Here is a 10,412-nt window from a genome sequence, read left to right as displayed (position 1 = left end):
GATACAATATAAGCTACAAAAGTTAGAGGTGTATTTCTCCACTCCCACGAAGAGTAGATTGTAGTTAGATGGGTACCCTGTTTTCATTATATGGTTTGCTTGGCGTGGTAAAGTTTTATTTTCTAATGACTGAGCAGTTAAGTGTTGAATGGCAGATGTAATTTTTTTTTTGTTACTGTCATAACATCATTATGTTGTTGCTAGGAATTATAGTTTTTATCTTCCTGTCAACAAAATATGCATGCAAATACACTTAGATTATTTATAGAGCAACATCAAATTAAACTGCTTGTATAATGACTTAAAACTGGTTATCGCTATCCTGCATAATATCTCTTTAAACACACCACTTGTAACAAGCTTTCCTAATCAAAGGAGAAAACAAAAACACAATGTCACTAATTTTATGCATGTCGTAATGCGCTGCTCTGCTCACCACATTATGGCCTGTGCACCAGGCAGCAAAACCATACCAATGTGCATTCATAAAGTTTCTCTTCCATTTCCAAACGGCTATTCAGAGGGCGTTTTATAGCCCCGCGTTCAGGTCCTGGATGTCACCTGCCTTTGGAAAGTGGTGGAAAGCAAGACCTGCCTGTCACACCTCCACGTGCCCAATTGCTGGTTTTCTATGCAGAGGCCCCGACTGCGGTCTAGGGGAGATGATCTTGGATATTCAGATATAGGATTTGGTTTTGTTCATACAACCCCTAGAAGCTGGATCCCATGCCCAGTTAAGTCCACTTAAGGAAGTGCAGGCTGGATGAGCCGGGTAGAAAACTGGCTGGATTGCCGGGCTCAACGGGCCACGCGATGTCCGCCGACAGCCCTCATCGCAGGGGACGGAGGAGGGCCAGGCAGAAGCCCCTGCGCAGAACAGGTGGAGCCTGAAATACATTTTGTTCCCTCCTACAAGCCTCAAGGTCTTGTGGGCTCGTCAGTTCCTCTCGTCGGCTCCCCATCTTCCTCGTCTCTACTCGGGACCAGCCAGCTTCCCCCTGCAGCCCTTGCTCTTCCATGGACAAGTTTGCATTCCCCCGGCTGTTGGCTCCAGCGTGGCCTTGATCCGCAGCAGGAAACAGGCTCTGCCATCTCCTACGGGCAGTGCCACGACGCATGGGTGAGCGCATTTCACAAGACAGGCAGCACCTGTAGGCAGCCCCCGTCTGGGGGAGGAAAGGGAATGGGGGGTCCCTGCTGCCCCCAACTCGTGTGCCCTTGCAGAAGAAAACCACAGCACAGCCCTGTGTGAGGGTTTGTTTCTATGTAGGGGGGCACTTGCACTAGCTCAGTGGTTCTCAACCTTTGCAGACTCAACGCACCCCTCATTCGACTCAAGTCGCTGCTTGGAAAACACCAGCTCTTCTTTTTCACTCCCTTTTTCCATCATGCAAAAACAATAAAGTCATTCTCCTGTTGCAAAGAGCTTGGGAAAAAATCCCATGAATGTTTTTCATGCTGCGGGCTCCTAGCTGAAACCTCTGGGTTTAGGCTGTCAATCACACTTGCACACCTCCCGGCGCTCACATGGCGCGGCATCCTGCAGCACCCTTGGAAGGATCTCCAGGCACCCCGAGGTGCCGCAATGGCCTGGTTTACAATCGTTGCACCAGTTTAACATGGAGGCAAAGTTGCCCCTGGAGCTACTCTGCCTCTCAGCAGTGCACGTGCTGCAGAGTGACGGGGAGTCATTAGCATGCCTGGCATGACGACCGTCATCACTGGGAGCAAGGAGCAGGATCCCTGGAGCAGCTGGGCGGAGAACTTACCCCTCGGACATACCCTGGCAGTGCAGACTGCATTCACCTGGAGCATGGGCCAGGCACAGGGACTGGGAGGGTCCCAGCGGCTGACACGGCGCTGGCTGGACGCCCCGCTGGGGACAGGGGCTCTCGTGTACACCTGGCACCCGCTGCATTGGTCTGTGCTGCGTGGGAGCCCTGCCTGCATCCCAGCCCAGCCTGCAGCTTGCAGCCGAGTCTGAGCAAGGGACAAGCTCCGCTGAGCCCTGCCCCAGCCCCGCACTGATGCGCAGGCTAGGTGAATCTTGACCAGTGGAGCTTGTTATTTCCCAGGCAGAGGCTAATAAATTCAATACATTAATGCTCACTTACTTTTTGCAGTCTACATGCATAATGGATTTCTCTCTCCAGGCTAGGCTGCTAATGAGGCACTGACAGTTTAAGAGTCTGTCATAACACCTAGAGAGCTTTTTGGTAGCTATGGCAATTATTATGAAGTTTGTTTCTTTTTGCACGAACGAGCACGATCCCATCATCTTGGAAATGGAGGTTCACTGGCCAGAGTCATTCCAAAGTCCTTTTAGCTCCTCCCCACCTCGGTTTAATAGAGGAGGGCGTTTGGGGGGAGCAAAGCGGCTAACTCGTTTGGGGACACAAATGAATCAGCATGGGGCCTGGAGAACGTGCAAATAGCTGGAGGTGGTGGCAGGAATGGGGCTCGTCCGCTCTGAGCTCTCCCCGTGGTTTTGGTGCAAGTACGTGTGTGGGCATGTACACACGTGTGCGTGCCAAGAGGCCCAAGGCAACGTCTGTGGCCCAGCCGAGGGCAGGTCTGTCCCAGTCCCCAGCCCAATGCAAAGCAGCCGTTCAGGCACAGCTTTGAGTGGCCTCCTATGACTCTTCTGTCACCCCAGAAGAGCAGGGGTGGCAATCCCCCCAATGCACATCCCCAAATTATCCCTGCAGCCAGAATATGGGCGCCCCCAAGAGCCAGCTGAGGTGTCTCCAGAGCCGCCTTCTGGCCACAGGGCCACAGGAAGGCACTGCATCTCCTTCTGCCAACCTGGCTGAAAGCCTTGGGAAGAAAGCAGATGCTTAAACACCACCAGTGCACAGCATATTGCTTTCTGCAGGCTGCAGCGAGCAGACGGGTGACTTCAGGAGACGGTTGTACCCGCCGCTTTGCCAGTCTGATGTGAAAGCCCAGCAGAGCTTGCTGCTTCCTGCACCGAGCTGCGAATGCAGGATCGGGAAGAGAAAGTCTGAAGTCAAAGGCGCCCTGCCGAACCACATTGTCCACAGGAAACGCCGGCTCTCATTAAGGGGAGGTTGACTCATGATCGCAGAACAGATGAGCTTGAGATAGAAAAGAAATGGGGTTTTCTGCCAACCATTCAGCCACCTTATATAGGTCATTTAATTTGGAAAAAGAGGAGGGGGAAGAAAAAAAAAAAAGATTTTTTTTCCCCAGATTTCCTTCTCTTTGCACTTCTCCAGGGGGTCAGGAGGAAGGATTGTGGCCAGAAAGCATTGCCTGGGCCCCCGTCTGCACAGAAGCGGGATGTACTTCTGCATACGTGATGCACGGCTGTTTAACGACTCTGGGCTTGACGTGCTGATGTTTATGGGCTGAAGGAAAAAGCAAAGGGGCAGATGCTTCTGGTTTATTTCTGCTATAAACTGCAGCCTGCCGCTCCCTACCATGGGGTTTCTCAGGACCACTGCACGGCCGTCTGGGTCTAACCACCCCATGACACAACCCTCAGCTTTTATTGCTCTGCTTCTGTTTGGACACGGGGCAGAGCAGACAAACATGGGCACAGGTAGCCAGGCTCTCCGCGCCGCCCTCCTGCTGCGCCGCGCCGCGCCGCGCCGCGCCGTGCCGCGGGGTGGAGGTCTGCTTCCTTCTGGCTTGGGAAGGGACTCTCTCCATTAAAAGTCTTTCCAGTTGCTTTTAGAAGATGAAATATCGTATTTGAATATTATAATATTCTTTCTTATTGGATTTTACTTATTCATTAAGATTGCATTGTTTTTATTTGATTGCTGTCACGTGAAAAAAAACAGAAATATTATCATTACAAAGAAAACAAAATGATGGGGAAAAAATATTTCAAGATGGGTTTGGGGGATTTCTGACTATTTCTTTCCTTCCGCCTTGCTCTTTAAAAGCAGTCCCATGCAGGATGAGAGAGAGGAAAAACCAGATAGAGCTTGCAGTGGGAAGAAAAGGGCCGGGGAAGTGAGCGTGGGATACCATTGGCCAAAAGAAACGAAAGGCGGTGTTGTCTGACAGAACGGCACGCGGCCTGCCAGGCACCCTGACTTTTGTGCACACGCGAGGCACAGAAAGAGTGAGCACGACCTGCATGGGGCACCGCCGTCTGCTCCGACGCCCCGCGGGCTGCGAGGAGGCAGTCAGGATACAGTCTCCATTGAAAGTCTTCCCACGGAGGGTGCAAAGCTTCAGGGCAACTCGTCCCTGAATCAGGAGCATAGATATCACTTTCCTTCTCCTCCGGGTTGCCGGGAAAGCTCTTCCCTCCCTCCCAGACACCCAGTCACCCCAGGGGCCCGTGGTACGGGAGCCGAGTGCTCAGGGGATTCAGAGGCTCCCGCTGGCACGGATTGCCATCACAGCTGCCAGGAGCACACCAGGCCCTTGCACTGCTCCCAGTCTCTGCAGTTCCCAACACCACTTTGAGGCCTTGGACCCAGGGGTAAAGTCCCCACAACATCAATCTGTGAATCACGGCCACAGCCATGGCCCCAACAGGAGATGGGCAAAATCTCACTCCTGGAGGAGGGATTTCTACTGCACGTGGTGCTCATGGGATGAGAAGGTCCCATGCCCCACCACCCGGAGCACCTCCATGTCCTATCCACACAGAGGGGGTCCCCCCCCCAAAAAAACGTGGTGCCAGAGACTCACAAAATCAAGCCTCCACTTCCAGGATTTTTCTGTATCCAGGGGGGAAAAAAAGCAGCTTACAAATTCTGGACCTATTTAAATCTTAAGCAAGTCTCATCCCGGCAAGCCAAGGGGAGGGGGAAAATTGGCAAGACCTAATGCAGAGCTCTCCCAAAAACGTGCCGAAGTCTCGGCACAAAAACTTTACAGATGTTCTTGTGAGCCATGATGACGTGTCGGGTGGGAGCTTTTTCGGCAGTGAGCGATTGTCGTATCCTTAAACACCGAATCGCTCCATTGTTACAAGCACTTAAATAAAAAACCAGCAGGAACAAATTCTCCCGTTCGGGTTGTAGTGTGGGAGGTGTTGTCGCTTTTATGTCAAGCATTATGCAAATCGGCCTTCAGCTCCAGCCTGGGTTAAAAAACATTCTCCGGTCTGTTCAAGCAAGAGGAAGTAATTTGGGGGCTACGTTAACTTCCTCCCCGAAACCACAGGCAATGCAGCATAGGGTGAACGAGAGAGAGAAGGGCCCAATTCTGCTCTCCGAAGTGAGAACCGTGCAACGGCACAGACGCATTGGTGCAAGCAGGAGGAGGCCTGGCTCATGCTGCAAAGTCACACTGGAGATGCTGTGCATGAAAACACCACGAATTCCCACCCGCGCTCAGCACGTCAGCGACACGCCAGCAACATGGGTGGTGGGGACGTGGCTACGGTGAGAGGGCAGCGTTTTTCCCAGCCTGCGTGGATTGAGGGCGGAGAGCATCTCTGCCAAGGGGAGCGTGTCTGTGGTGCTCGCGACGGGCTCTCTGGACACAAGCGTCCGAGGCAGGGCTGGCCAAAGCGACCCACGTGCCCAGGGGCGATGTCTCAGTGTTAAGCAGCTATAGCTTTGGATAAACCAGGGCTGAGCTCAAATGCAAATGATATCTGCCTCTGCAGTTAGCAGGATGTCGACCACCAAGCAATACCTCCGCTGTCTGGGTATTATTATTATATTATATTATATATAATATAATATAATATAATATAATATAATATAATATAATATAATATGGTATGATGAGCTCTGGGCTGGCACCCATGTGCAGGGGTCCAGGGCGAGCCATCTCCATGCTCCCTGCATGCACAACCCTCCTGCAGGCTCCTCACAACCGCAGACAATGAGGGTTGAGGGGACCCCAGGGGGTCCCATCCAGTCCAACCCCTTGCTCCAAGCAGGACCAGCCCCAACTACATCATCCCAGCCAAGGCTTTGTGCACCGGGGTCTTCAACACCTGCCCAGCGTCTTCATTGCTGCAGCTCACAATTGCTCACTTTTGCAGCAGGGCTTAGGACAAATCCACGTCCCTCTGCATTTCCCATCACGGGGGTTTATGAGCAAACTTGCTTTTCTTTGCTCTCCCCTCTCAGGCTTTCAGCTCCACTTCCCCTGAGAAAGCCCTGTATTTCTCCAGAGGACGTGCGCCATAAAACAGCCTCTTGTTTTATGGATCCAGATAAACACCACAACACAGATTGAAAACACGCTGTTTCACGGCGGGCAGGCCGGCTTCCCTTCAGCAATCGCGCTTCATGAGCCAGCACACAAGTAGGGCAGTAAAATGCACCAGTCCATCGTCAGCCCGGACCGACACTTAGGTGACGAACAGCCTGCAGACCAGTTACCCACTACCGAGCTTTCCTAATCAAAGCCCTGCCTGGGAACCTCAGCACCACGTTTTAGGATGTGTGGCAGAGATAGGGCCCATCGCTTCACCTGCCAGAACCAGCCCCCACACTTCAAGCTTTTTGGGGGGAGGTGAGAGGAGCGCACATCCAAACCCCAACAATTCAAAACAACAAATGCAGCATCTTCCACGTGCAAATCCAAACCAGGCTGCTGCCTGCTGCCGGTTTGGGGGCACTGAAGTAGCCCCATCAGCTTGCGCGACTGCACCCAGGGGCAAGGCACAGACCATATCCCCAGGTTCCTGGTTTAATTAGGATGCTCAGTGTGATTATTGCCAATACAAAGAGCAGACCTTTGACCGTCCAGGATACAAAGGCGCTTCCCCAGGTGAACAGCCACGCTCCCATTTGCATTCAGGTGAGCTGGGGGTGCGGGCAGCGAGCTTCCAGCCAGAGCCCGGCTTGTGCAAAAGGGGTGACCTGGGGCTGGAAGGTCTTCCCTGCCAGCTCACCCCGGCTGGGTTTGATTTGCAGAAGCCTTACACATTGCAGTTGGCCTTGAGGAGAAGCTGAGAGCATGAAAGCAGGAAGGAGCCAGGGGGAGAGCTCTTTTTTTCCGTCCTTACCGGCTTTCCCCTTTGCAGAATCAGGCCCTGTTCATACGCTTCCGGAGACACCGGTGTGCAAACAGATGCGTTGCAAAGACACACACGCACACATGCCTAGCAAGACACGCAAGCACGTGCCTACTAAAGACACACACGCACACCTAGCCGACACATGCACACGCAGAGCAGATGTGCAGACACATACTTAGCAAAGGCGCACACACGTGCATGCACGCATGGCAAAGACCCCCCCAAACAACAGGCAAACCGGTTTAGCTTCCTTTGCCAGCCTGAAGCAAGCGCAACACCTACCTCCGTGCTCCCTTCCTGTCTGGCTTCCAGAAATCCCGGCATCGCCATCCCTTCCCGCAGGGACACGAGTCCAAATGCAATCAGGCTCCAGCAAGCTCCTCTTCATTGCCCTTTCCCTCTGGGCCTGGCTTTCTCTCCAAATCCCAAGCCGCCTTCCACATCAGGGTGGAGGCGGGGGGAGGTAAGAAACGTCCCTAGCTCCCTTTCCATGCAACTGCAAGCCTTGAGAGCCGGGGTCTCGTTACCCTCCTCCCAGCCTCACCTGCCTCAGCCCTTACCTCCAGGAGCAGGGACCGTCCCCCCAGCATCTCCACCTCCCCGCGGGTCACTCTTTCATTAAGGAAGAAGGAGCTCTGTTCAGCATGGCTCCCAATCCTATCAGTCCTCGGGATCCACACTCCCAGGGTGCCTCTGTTCAGGGTGGAAACCTCAGATATGGGGAAAAGAAAGAAAAATGGGCCTAGGAACTTTCTGGCCCTCCCTGTGCCAGTTGGCGCTAACGACCCTCCCCAGCACCAGCTGCAGCTGGGAGGGGCCTGGAGTCATCTGGCAGCCCACGAGCTGCAGCTGGTGCCGTGGCCAGACCCTGGGTTGAAATACTACCCCGGGGTGATGCTGGACCAGCACTTCACTGCGGTGGCCTGGGGCCAGGTTTGATTGCTGCCCTGGCTGGGAAACCGCAGCAAGACAGCTTTTCTGCCTGCCCCTCAGTTTCCTCTCTCGTAAAATGGGTTTAATGATAGCAGGTGGTGCTGACTGGTGGACAGCGCGGGGGATGGGCTAGGTCTGGCCTTCTGCCACCTGCCCTGCAGCCTGTGTCACACTGCCCCGAGAAAACATTGACCCCCCCCACACACATACACACCTTCCCAGTGCAAACCTTTCAGCCTCCCATTCCCCAGGCTGGGAGCAAGCTTCTCATCCCTCCTCCAGCAAGAAGGCTGTGCTATTCCACGCTGCATCTCCAGGGCAATCTGACTTGGGGATTGAGTCGGGCTGGAGAGATGTTCTGGTTTGCATCCATAAAAGAAATATTGCAAATCACTTCCCAGGCCAGCATGTTTGCTGCGTGGTTGGCGTGCGAGGCAGGGGCCTGCAGAAGCAGGCTCTGGCACAGGGATGTATTTGCTTTTAATTCTGTTTGGCTTCAGCGAGGTGGAGTAGACTATTGGGGCCAGGCTTGCTCTGCTGAATAGTCACAGTTTGTTCCGGTTCTTTAAACAGTGAAGCCGGAGCTGCCTTTCTGCAGCCTTTGAGCGCTGAGACTTTATAAATGAGTGCAAAACATCCCACCCAGGTCTGCGTGCCAGGATCAAATCCTGTCCCGCCCCTGTGCCACAGCTCCCGGAGGCCTGGAAGGCAATCAAAGCAGTGCTGCTCCTTGCAAGGATGACAAGATGCAGAAGGAAACCCAGGCAGGGGTATCCCACCCACCCACCAGTGCCCCCCATTCCCAGTGGGACACGGCAGCAGTCTGGGGGTATGTGAAGGGTGCATGAACCACTGCTATTACAGCAGCATTTTTTTTTTTTTAACATTTTATTAGAGAACAGGCAATATCAAACAGCACCAACACTGCTGTGGGCCCCAAAGCAGTGGTAGCCTGGGGAAATAATCCCATCTGCTGCGGAGTACCCCTGTACCAAACCTGCCCAGTCCAGGGTGATATCTCTTTGACACCTGCGTGACAAGCTCATTGGTTTGTAAGAGTTTCCTCCAAGTCAGGGAGCTTCATTTTGTGGCCTGCTTTGGTTTTATTTTCTCCTTTCTGGTTGCAAAGTTCCTCTGACTGTGATATTTTTCCAGCAGTGACTGTCAGCCAGGGTGCCAGGCGCTTTTCAGGGGGCTGGGGAGTGCCACACAGTATTAGCAGTGATCTCGTTATCTCATGGGTCCAGAGGAGCACGCATCCACCTTCAGCTTACAATTAAGTTTATTTTCTTCTTAAGGGGACTTTTACCATCTTAAATTTCATCCGCAGCCTGAAGAAGGATGTGTGCGCCCAAAAGCTTGCAAAGAAAGATAATTTTTTTTTGTGAATTCTTAGTTGGTTTAATAAAAGATCTCTAAACCAGAGTTTTGCATTTCTGCACAGTATTAGCAGCATTGGATGTGCAAACGCTTACACGTGAGCCATAAAATAAACGCTGAGATTTCCATTAAAAACCCAGAGTGTCAAAAAGATCCTGTCCTAACTTGGGCTTCCTGAGCTCTTTGCAACAGGAGAATTGCTCTAGTATTTTTCTGTAGCCAAAAACCAAGTGAGAACCAAAAGTTGGCATTTTCCAAGCAGGAAAATGAGTCTAACAAGGGGTGCCTGAAGTCTAAAAAGGCTTGAGCACGACTGTTTTAAAGGGTTGCAGCACCGTACGAATGTCCTCTGACTTCAGTTTAAATGAGATCACGATCTTTCTTTCCTCCAGTCAAACAAGGGCACTGAGAGGTTAGGAAACGTTGCATAAAGGGTCTCGACACTAACAGCTTGCAAAGGTGCTGCTCGTCACAGAGATGGATGGATGCTCACAGGCCCATCGCAACGTCCTGGAACACGTCGGCGACGCGCAGAGGGGCAGCGCTCACACTTCTGTGCGTTTCTTAATTTCAAGTTAACAACCGTGAACTATAAAATTGCTAAACGGGATTTTCAGACTCCATTAGGAGCCCAGCTTAAACCGTCTTTCACTCGGCCTGCTTGGCTTTGTCACTGCAGCTTGTAACGTCCCCCGCCGCTGGAGACGCTCGCTCGCGTGGTGTGCCCTGCAATACAATAGCGGGGCATTGCGTTTCCTTGCTTTGAAGCCTTGTGTGAGTCCCTTAATGTAATTTTAAATAGTATTTGGTGGTTTCATTTCGTTTGGAGCAGCGCTGAGTTATGATGTCTTGACAGCCTTCACAGAATGTCCTTGGCGCGGATTAGATCCCTGGCATTATAAAATGTGTTGCCGGACAATTTGTAGACGATGACAGAAGAGCGAACAGAGAGTTATGAGCTACGCGGAGCGACGACTGCCCCGCGATGAGTTATGTTGGCATTGACGTGCACCGTGGGACCAGAAATACAAACCATGGGCCGTGGTCGCATTTAGCAAATGACTCATGCAACGGGCCCTTTCCACCTGCCATTTGATCACCTATAAAGCCTCCCAATTGCTCCTACTCCAGC

The sequence above is a fragment of the Gavialis gangeticus genome, unplaced genomic scaffold, assembly GCF_001723915.1.
Source record: "Gavialis gangeticus isolate Ggan-Ray unplaced genomic scaffold, GavGan_comp1, whole genome shotgun sequence".
NCBI lineage: Eukaryota > Metazoa > Chordata > Crocodylia > Gavialidae > Gavialis > Gavialis gangeticus.
Note: the sequence above shows the minus strand (reverse complement) of the source record.